At 49.6% G+C, this 11,110-nt stretch overlaps 1 long non-coding RNA gene across 1 annotated transcript; it reads right to left on the reverse strand.

Moving 5' to 3' along the window:
- Positions 1 to 5,575: 5,575 nt before the first annotated feature.
- On the reverse strand, positions 5,576 to 11,097 carry LOC119855720. The gene is made up of 2 exons (XR_005293005.2): positions 10,405 to 11,097; positions 5,576 to 9,674 (listed from the first exon to the last, which is right to left on the reverse strand). It is a non-coding gene; the product is annotated as an uncharacterized LOC119855720 (long non-coding RNA).
- Positions 11,098 to 11,110: the final 13 nt, after the last annotated feature.

An 11,110-nucleotide genomic window follows, 5' to 3' on the forward strand; every position in this document is an offset into this window, starting at 1 on the left:
AAGGTTTTTAACCATCAGAGGAGTGAAGTTTTGGAATAGCCTTCCAAGGGAAGCAGTGGGGGCAAAAGATCTATCTGGCTTTAAGATTCTACTCGATAAGTTTATGGAGGAGATGGTATGATGGGATAATGGGATTTTGGTAAGTAATTGATCTTTATATATTCAGGGTAAATAGGCCAAATCCCCTGAGATGGGATATTAGATGGATGGGATCTGAGTTACTATAGAAAATTCTTTTCTGGGTATCTGGCTGGTGAATCTTGCCCATATGCTCAGGGTTTAGCTGATTCCCATATTTGGGGTCGGGAAGGAATTTTCCTCCAGGGCAGATTGGAGAGGCCCTGGAGGTTTTTCGCCTTCCTCTGTAGCATGGGGCATGGTTGACTTGAGGGAGGCTTCTCTGCTCCTTGAAGTCTTTGAACCATGATTTAAGGACTTCAATAGCTCAGACATGGGTGAGGTTTTTCATAGGAGTGGGTGGGTGAGATTCTGTGGCTTGCGCTGTGCAGGAGGTCGGACTAGATGATCAGAATGGTCCCTTCTGACCTTAGTATCTATGAATCTATGAATCTATGTTGATTTTCATCTAAACAAACAAGATTCATGAATACATTTCCGGAGCTGCCTCTTCTTTTTTTCAGAGGGAGGTTCCCTCATTTTGATACATTTAATGGCTTTTTAAAAACAAACTGTAAAATGGTTTCATTTTGTTATAAAAATTGAGTTATAATCATATTGCCAAGTCAGCACAAATCTATTTCTAAGTGCAATTCACCACACTTCCTGCAGCGTAATGGAACTCACTTCCACAGCAAGTTAATGTTAAATTTAATTGGTACTAATGCACCTAAGTTGAGGGAAATCACATGATATACTGTACAAATGATTAACCCATTTTACAGTTTCCCTTCTTGAATGAGACATTTTGCTTAGGTATTTCAGTGAGACATTTAATATCAGATTGACAGAGCCAGAAGATTACCCAGAAGTCACCTACTACAGGACAGGCCCAACAAAGAAAATAACAGAACACCACTAGCCATCACCTTCAGCCCCCAACTAAAACCTCTCTAACGCATCATCAAGGATCCACAACCTATCCTGAAGGACGACCCATCACTCTCACAGATCTTGGGAGACAGGCCAGTCCTTGCTTACAGATAGCCCCCCAATCTGAAGCAAATACTCACCAGCAACCACACAACAGAACCACCAACCCAGGAACCTATCCTTGCAACAAAGCCCGTTGCCAACTCTGTCCACATATCTATTCAGGGGACACCATCATGGGGCCTAATCACAGCCACACTATCAGAGGCTCGTTCACCTGCGCATCTACCAATGTGATATATGCTATCATGTGCCAGCAATGCCCCTCTGCCATGTACATTGGTCAAACTGGGCAGTCTCTACGTAAAAGAATGAATGGACACAAATCAGACGTCAAGAATTATAACATTCAAAAACCACTTGGAGAACACTTCAATCTCTCTGGTCACTCGATTACAGACCTAAGAGTGGCTATCCTTCAACAAAAAAGCTTCAAAAACAGACTCCAACGAGAGACTGCTGAATTGGAATTAATTTGCAAACTGGATACAATTAACTTAGGCTTGAATAGAGACTGGGAATGGATGAGTCGTTACACAAAGTAAAACTATTTCTCCATGTTATTTCTCCCCCCCCACCCCATCCCACCCCCCACTGTTCCTCAGATATTCTTGTTAACTGCTGGAAATAGCCTACCTTGCTTGTCATCATGAAAGGTTTTCCTCCTTTCCCCCCCTGCTGCTGGTGATGGCTTATCTTAAGTGATCACTCTCCTTACAGTAAAAAGAAAAGCAGTACTTGTGGCACCTTAGAGACTAACAAATTTATTAGAGCATAAGCTTTCGTGAGCTACAGCTCACTTCATAGGATGCATTCTATGAAGTGAGCTGTAGCTCACGAAAGCTTATGCTCTAATAAATTTGTTAGTCTCTAAGGTGCCACAAGTACTTCTTTTCTTTTTGCGAATACAGACTAACACGGCTGCTACTCTGAAACCTCTCCTTACAGTGTGTATGATAAACCCATTGTTTCATGTTCTCTGTGTCTATATCAATCTCCCCTCTGTATTTTCCACCAAATGCATCCGATGAAGTGAGCTGTAGATAACAAAAACTTATGCTCTAATAAATTTGTTAGTCTCTAAGGTGCCACAAGTACTCCTTTTCTTTTTATTTAATATCTAATTAACTTTAATTCTCACTTTTTCCAACTTGAGACTTTGCCTCTGTATTTCATCTGATAAAAATGATTCTCAGCATAACTGTGATGGGCACTACAGAAATAGTTAAAACTGACTGTTATCAAGGCAGGCATGTTCAAAATGTCCTTAATATCCATCTTGCCTCGACTTCTTCTGTGAATAAGTAATATTTAGAGAGACCTTTTGAGCCTTCAGGATTTCAAATGTACACACATTTATTATGCCTGAGCAAAAGCTCTGGTATAGTTAAGGTTAAGTATAACTATATACACCAAATCGGGGGGCCACTTAGAAAATTCAAGGCTACTACTATGCCACATACCAGGGAAAACCAGAATTTCATGGTGATAGCCAGGGTAGAACTCAGACCCACCCTGCTCCAAAACACAAGACTTTAACAATTGAGTTACAGAAGAAACTCATTTATCTGACAGCAGTATAGGGCCTATGACACATAGTCAAATGGCTATCAGTCTCTCAGGAAAAGTGCTGCTACATACATACTCTAGCTGCCCAAAGCACCACTGGAGTGAAGCCGCCATGGCAGAAGGCCACCCCCAGTATAAGAGGGGAGAAGGCAATTTTGACCAAGGACACAGGAGCCATCCCCAGATACACCACAGGGACTTTTCATGTCTGTGTATGGCCAATATCATAGGCACTCTCCTGAAACACCTGGCTCAGACTTGCAGGAGGCTATAACTCAGCTAGTCAGTCTGAAAAGGGGCTAGGAGGGACCTCACCTTCCCTTCCAGGAGGGGCAGATCTGAATCCCCACAGAAGGATCGTCCCCTCCCCATCAAAGCCAGAGCTAATTCATGGTGTCCTATCCAGGCAGCGGCCAGTGGCTGTTCACCGGCTACCAGACACCTGCCGTTTACCCCTCAGCCATAACTATGTTGCCTTGTTGGATTTCACCTATCATGTGATCCACTGCCTCATCAGCTGAGGGGGCAGTGAGCAGCTGTCTGCCTGCTCCCGGGCTGCAGAGGGGCCAGGCTCGTGTGGATGGGGTGCCCCCCGGCTGCTCGCAGGGCTATATGTGGGGAGCCCAGTCGTGCCTGCTGCAGGGATTCCTCCCTCTCACCCACAGTCCCAGTGGGCAGGGGTTGGGGGCCAGGGTTGGAGAGGAGCCCTCAGCCAGTTGATCAGCGGGCTGAGAGGAGCGAGCAGGGGGCTGGGGGCAGAAGCTAGGGAGCAGAGAGAAACCGGTGGGCAGGCGGGGCCTCAGGGTGGAGCACAGGTACTTTAGTAGTTGTCTTATCCTCATTTCCACATCGGGCAAGGGGGAAAATGCATTTGTGGAAACAGTCAGCCAATCAGAAAACAGGATTTCAGCTATATCTACACTACAAAGATAAGTTGACTTCAGTTACATAGATGATCGTTCACCTCTGTAATTAAACCGCTTTTGCATGTCCACACGATGGTCCTTGTGATGGCAGAGTGCGTACACCATGGGTGGGCAAACTTTTTGGCCCAAGGGCCACATTAGGGTTGCAAAACTGTATGGAGGGCTGGGTAGGGAAGGCTGTGCCACCCCAAAAAGCCTGGCCCCACCCCCATCCGACCCCTCCCACTCCGCACCCCCTGACTGCCCCCCTCAAAACCCACAACCCATCCAATCCCCCCTGCTCCTTGTCCCCTGACCACCCCCTCCCGGGACCCCCTGCCCCTTCCAAACCCCCCTGATCCCTGTCCCTGACTCCCCCACCCCCTGCCAGGCCCCCTGAGACTCCCACGCCTTTCCAACCCTCCCATTCCCCATCCCTGGACCACCGCCCCAGAACCTCCGCCCCATCCAACCACCCCCTGACAGGCCCCCCCAGGACTCCCACACCTATCCAACTGCCCCCTCTCCCCTGACTGCCCCCCGGGACCTGCCAGCCCTGGCCCCTTTACCAAGCTGCTCAGAGCAGTATGTCTGGCAGCCATGCCACCCAGCCAGAGCCAGACATGCTGCTGCGCTGCCCTGAAGGAGTGTGCAGCCCCACTGCCCAGAGTGCTTCCCATGTGGCGGCATGGCTGTGGGGGACAGGGGACAGCAGGGGAGGGGCCAGGAGACTAGCCTCCCTGGTGGGGAGCTCAAAGGCCAGGCAGGATGGTCCCATGGGCCGGATGTAGCCCACAGGCCGTAGTTTGCCCACCTCTGGTGTACACAGTGGGTGCTATTACATTGACAGAGAAAGCAGTGCACTGTGGGTAGCTCTCCCTCTGTGCAACTCACCACCATCTGTCACTGAGTGCTCTGGGAAGGGATTGTAGTGTTTCATGGGGGCGGGCTCACCATCCGATGATGCAGTTTCCTCTGTCCCATCATTCCGACTACATTTTCAATAGCCCCTGGAAACTGTGCACTTGCCATCTCAGTCAGAAAGCATGGATCCTGAACTGCTCTCCAATCTTCTGATGAGCGTTATGAACACAGTGTGGCTGATCTTGCAGTATTTCATGAGTGGTGAATCTGATAATGACACCATGGTGTCTGCCCTGCTGTGTGCCATGGAAAGAAACAGTTCAGGATTGCTATTGGCATTCATGGAGCACCTGTACACGGTGGACCATTGGTATGGAGCTTGGGAAACTAGCAGTGAGTAATACGATCACATCATGATTCAGGTTTGGGATGACAAGAAGTGGCTGTAGAACTTTTGGATGCGCAAATCCACCTCTGGGAACTGTGTGCTGAGGTTGCTGCTGCCCTCCAGCACAAGGACACTGAAATGAAAGCTGCCCTCATGGTGGAGAAGGGAGTGGTGATTGCTGTGTGAAAGTTGGCAACTCCAGAGTGCTACCGATCAGTCAAGAATCAATTTGGAGTTGGGAAGTCTATTGTGTCAGCTGCAGTGATGCAAGTGTGCAGAGCCATTAATCACCTCCTGCTACAAAGGACCGTGACTCTGGGCAATGAGCAAGAAATAGCGGATGGCTTTGTGGCAATGGGATTCCCTAACTGCTGCAGGATGATTGACAGCATTCATATCCCCCCATTTTGGCCCCCGGCCACCTTGCAATTGAGTATATTAACAGAAAGGCCTTCTTTTCTATGCCAATTGTGATCCTGGGAGACCCAGCCTACCCCTTGCTCCCATTGCTCATGAAGCCTTACACCAGAAACCTTAACTGCAGCAAGGAGCGCTTCAACAACAGGTTCAGCAGGTGCAGAATGACTGCTGAATGTGCCTTTAGCAGATTAAAGGGTTGCTGGCGCTGCCTTTTTGCCACATTAGACTTCAATGAGGAAAATATTCCCATGGTCATAGCAGCCTTCTGTGCTCTGCATAACATTTGTGAAACTAAGGGAGAGATGTTTCTGCAAGGGTGGAGCATTACGGTTGATCAGCTGGCAGCTGCTTTTGAGCAGCCAGATAGCAGGGCTGTTAGGGAGCTTCAACAGGGAGCTATTCATATCAGGAAGGTTTTGAAAGAACATTTTGACAATGAGCCCCAGTAATATGCTTTTCTGTAATACACTGAGCAGGCACTTCTGTCTTGCATTGTAGCATGACCCCTGTAATGATTGCTGTGTTTGTGTTAATTGTACTCTGCAAATGCACAGATTGCCACTGTGTATGAATTTCAGCAGCAACCATTGTATGTAGGAGACAAATAAAAATTCATTTTCTTTTTATACATACATTTTTATGTATACAGCTATACAAACATTTCTATTTCCTACCAGGGACATGACAATGAAGAGCACTCTTTGAAATGAGGTCTTTCAACAGGATGTATGTTCAGATGTCATTGTGAAACATGTCCCTAGGGGTGGAGTGCATGGGATAATGCGACAGCCCGGGAACACATGAGGAATGTGTGTGGGGAGTTTGGGGAGGGCATGGAAGGCAGTTCTGTATGGGCTGCAGGGGAGGCGAACATGGATCTTCAGCACAATCAGGGATCTCAGTATGTCTGATTGGTCCTCAAGCAGCTGTATCTTCCGCTCCTGCCTGTTTCTTCTCCTTGCTATCCATTCTCAGTTTTTCATTGACAGCCTCTCTCCATGCTCTCTGCTCACTATCAGCAGCATCAGATGGTTGCAGCACCTCTCTGAACATGTCTTCCTTACTCCTCCTGGTTCATCTCCTTATCAGATAGAGCTGCTCAGCCAGTGTGCAGGATGAGACCCTCAAGGGCACATCTACAGAAGCTAAAGAAACAACTGAAAGAGAAACTATTGTGACTGCACTCATAGCTTTGATTCATACAAGTTACACACACCACTTTCTCACTTTCCCTTGGCAGGCACACAGCTCAGCGAGAGTCCTAACCATTGTGAGTTTGGCCCGGGGAGGAAGGGGCAAGATGGGACAAAAGGTTGAGGCTGTTCAGAGGAGGATCACTACAAATGCCTAGGGACCTGTGACGGAGCATGCATGCCCTGCACTGGGACTGCGGGGGTTAACCCCTCACTGTGGGCTGAGGAAGGAACAGCCCTACTGGGCATGCTCAAAGTGCAACACCAATATAAGAGGGAGCAGCCTGGCTCAGTCTGGGTGGATTGCTGTAGGGGAAGAAGGTGTGCTGCTGGCCCCTGCTGAAGGGCTGTGGGCACTCCATGACGCGGAGGCCAGCCAGCTGACAGCAACCCTAAACGTCCAGGTGCTGGATGCGACTGAGGGAGAAGGAACCAAGGGAACTAGGAAGCCATGAGATGCGGAGAAGCGGGAAGGAAGTAACCCTGGGAGACTTTATGGGGAGTTGGTTGGACAGCCAGAGGCTAGCTCTGCGTGTTTCAGCCAGATCCCTGCTGAGCTGGTGGCAGGCAACCCCACCATCAACAGAGCCCTGGCTTGGACCCGGTGGAGAGGGAGGGCCCGGGTCCCCCTATCCTGGCCCCCACCCACTGTGAGATGGCAGCCCATCCTGACAGTGACTGACTCCAGCCGATAGGCCGCACAGCCCCGAGTCTGGGGGAAGCCATGGACTCCAGCCACTAGGCCGCACAGCCCCAAGCCTGGGGTGCGTAGGCGTGACCGTGGGCCTGACCTGCGACAGGACCCTATTCTGAATACTGGCCCCATTTTCAACAGGCAGGGATGAGAAAAGCTGTTATCTCACTCCTGAGGATAACCTACATGCATGTGGCTGCAGACCATGTGCTGCTAACCTGTGTGCTGCTTTGGTGCCTGCAGAAGTAATTGCCAATTGGCGGGGCAAAGTTTCCTACCACAGGGGAAGAAACAAGGCAGCCCTCCTAAGGAACCTTCAGCAGAGGATTGTGAAGTATTTCCAGGACTGTTTCCTAGAGATCTTTATGGATGATTCCCAAGACATCCCTGTATGCATCAACAAACTTTTCCACAGGGCCCCCTCTGCCTAGCTGCACAGGGGAATGAGAAGCAGATGCAAACAGTGCTAATGTTGGTTATTTCTATACCTCTTCTACCCTGAGGGGGAAAAAAGAGCTCTATCTCATGTCTCCCTGCAGTATCAAAGCACAATGAGTAGTTATAGGAACTCCCCTCTCCTGCATCAGGAGCACCAGAGTTGGACTGCTGGGACTGGCTAGACCCCTCCAGAGTTGAAAAGAGGTCCTGGCTTGCCATGCCAATGGATGACCCTGTCACTTGTCCTCCATCCTCCTCCAGCACCTCTTCCTCATCCACCACTTCATCCTTGAGGTTCGCTCCACTAGATGCTACCTCCTTCCCCCCAAAAGTATCTATGGTGATCTTGGCTGTGGAGGTGTGCTTGCCACCAAGGGTGGTGTGCAGTTGCTTGTAGAAGTGGCATAAAAGGCATGATAGGTAAGAAAGTTCCACAGACCCAGCAGATCCAACAACTCAGGTGTACTCCAGGCAGGAACATGTTTGCTGCGGGGGAGCTGGCATGGTCAACTGGACATATGATGTGAGCTCTCAACACTCAGCAAACAGAAAGAGGAATTCCAAAAATTCCTGGGGCTTTAAAGGGGGAAGGGCGAATGCATGTGTACCTGTCTGTAGGGCAGCAGTTTAAATTGGTGACCAGAGTGGTCATGATGGGCATTGTGGGACACCTCCTGGAGGCCACTTAGGGTGACATAAGCAACACAGTGTCTACACAGACACTGTGTTGCTCTAACTTTGTCACAAAAAGCTCTATGACTCTTATCCAGGTAGTTTTATTACAATAGCGTAGCAGAAGAGTTTCAGAGAGTTTAATGGACAGGTGGTGGCTGTTGAAGTTGTGGTGAAAATCTGAGGTACTTTAAATCATCTGTCCAGAGGATGAAAATATCAATCAATATATCTCAGGTATATCATCGGTTTTGTGGTGCATTTGTCCAGAAACTGTTCTTTGAGGTGGCCCATGAAGAGGCTGGCGTATTGGGGAGCCATCCTAGTATCCATGGCTGTTCCTATGACTTGGACAAAGTGTGTGTTATTGAATATAAAATTGCTATGAGTGAGGATGAAATGGATGAGTTTGGTGATGTGGTTAGGGTGGATATCTGAGGGTTGTCCATTGTCCTGTAAATATTTGAGGCAGACAGCTATGCCATCATTATGAAGGATGTTGGTGTACAGGGAAGTGATATCCATGGTGGCAGGGATGGTGTTCTGAGGGAGGTTGTTAATGTTGTGGAGTAAGTTCATTATGTCCTGAAGGAAACTGGCCCTTTGTGTGGTGAGTGGTTTGAGGATAGTTTCTATGAGGCCCGATATTCCTTCAAAAAGAAAAGGAGTACAGTACTTGTGGCACCTTAGAGACTAACAAATTTATTAGAGCATAAGCTTTCGTGAGCTACAGCTCACTTCATTGGATGCATTTGGTGTATTTTCCACCAAATGCATCCAATGAAGTGAGCTGTAGCTCACGAAAGCTTATGCTCAAATAAATTTGTTAGTCTCTAAGGTGCCACAAGTACTCCTTTTCTTTTTGCAAATACAGACTAACACGGCTGCTACTCTGAAACCTGTCGATATTCCTTCACTAAGAGTGCCATGGCCAGACAAGACAGGTATGCCTGGGCTCCTTTGTTTATCTTGGGAAGCATGCAGAAGGTCCCTGTGGTGGGTTTGTGGATGGATGAGTTTATAGAGTTTCTCTTGGAGTTCTTTGAGAAAGGATTTGATAATATCCTTAAATTCCTGGGTAAATTGTAGTGTGGGGTCTTGAGTTCTTTATAGACTCCAAGTTGTCAGTTGGCCTTAATGTACTCATCATGGTTGAGACTATGATGGAGCCCCCTTTGTCTGCTGGTTTGACACTATATGGTGATTTCAGGAACTGCATAGCTGTCCTCTTTGCAGTGGAGAGAGAAATCATGGTGGATGTGATGTTTGTTACGGATTTCACTATCAATTTTTTTTCCTGAAGCAATCAATGTAATGATCAAGAGTGTAGTTTCATTCACACTTGGGTGTCAGATGATTGTTTTTTCTTGTGATTGTTGGCGGATTATTTCACAACGATGACGATACCACTCACATGGAAGCTAGACAATAAAAATCAGGGTCTTAATAAAGACACAGGATTTATGGCTTATTGCAAGTATCTCTAACCCACTTTCTTGTCCTATACTACGTGGGGGACGGGAGGGGAGGAAAGAGATGTGCAAGGACTATATGGTGCAAGCGCAGCCCAGTGGATACTACTATTTAAAAGATTTCAATCTCATACATATGAGAACCTGAAGTGGGATCCATAGGGACAAAACCTCTACATTTTGGGTGGGATTGTTTGTTCTATTGTCCTAGAAATTTGTGACCGAGTCCTGCGAGTGATATCACATAGAAATGGCTTATGTTTTCAGTGGGATCCACTTTTTAGTTTCAGTACTATAGGGAGAAAGGAGCGTTTACAGCTTTGGCTGAGAGGGTAGCAGGAGATGCATCATTCTGTCCCCTGGGTAAGAGGGCCCTGTATGTGCAGTGCTTGCACGAACAGCAGCAGAGTTTCTATTGCGGGTTTGCCCTGATCAGTACAAATAGCCACCAAGTTCCCGTAGACCCCAATAGTCCCCCCCTTCCCTTCCCCACAGGACTCCAGTCCCGCACTCCTCCAGCCCCCATTCCCAACAAGGGTTGTCAAGTCTGAGGTACAAAAAGGCCGGACCTCCGCCTTTTGAAGTCCAGAAATTTGCCCCCCTCCCCATCTGCCCTCCACTCCCGACCCAATCCGCCCTCGGGTAGCGCCTCCCCATCGCACCCCTGGGAGCGGCTTACCAAGCCCTACGTCGTCCTGCGCCGGGCACTGTCCTGGCGGCTCCACCGCATTCCCGCCGGCGGGGACCCCCACAGGCGCTACCTGCGCGGCGGTGGCCAGGCGCGATTGGGCCGCGCCCCACCCGCTGCTCCTAAGCCGCCTCGTCCCCCTGCAGCTCCCACTTACCCCAGAGCTCCCCTACCACTAAGGGGTGGGGAGCCAGCGGGGCCTCCCCACCACCAACGCCGCACAGCGCCGCCCCCGCCTCCAGCCTCTCCCGCCACATCCGCGAGCCCCGCCAATGCGCTGCGTCCACGGGGCAGCCGCTCAGACGCGTAGCTGCCCCACACGCTGCCTGATCCAAGAGGCAGGGTTGGACACCCTGAGCCGTCACGCCGTTGCTCCCCGGGTCGCGGCGGGGTCCCCCGAGATGTCGATTCCCGCTTTGCGCGCGCCTGACAACAAACGGCGAGGCAGCTTTACAGACCCTTCCCGGGGGGGGGGGGGCCTCACTCCGCGGCAGGCTTGCGACGGTGGCGTTCTGGGAGTTGTAGTCCCGCCGCTCTGCTGTTCCTTGCGCCGTACTGGAGGAGGCGAACGAGCTGGACTACAATTCCCAGGGGTGGAAGCGAGTCAGAGATGACTGTCCCAGCTGGACAGCCAGCTCTGGCGGCGGGAGAGCTCTGCGGCCGGGGGGAGGGAGGGGGCTGCCTATAGTCATCGCGG

The sequence above is a fragment of the Dermochelys coriacea genome, chromosome 5, assembly GCF_009764565.3.
Source record: "Dermochelys coriacea isolate rDerCor1 chromosome 5, rDerCor1.pri.v4, whole genome shotgun sequence".
Taxonomy (NCBI): domain Eukaryota; kingdom Metazoa; phylum Chordata; order Testudines; family Dermochelyidae; genus Dermochelys; species Dermochelys coriacea.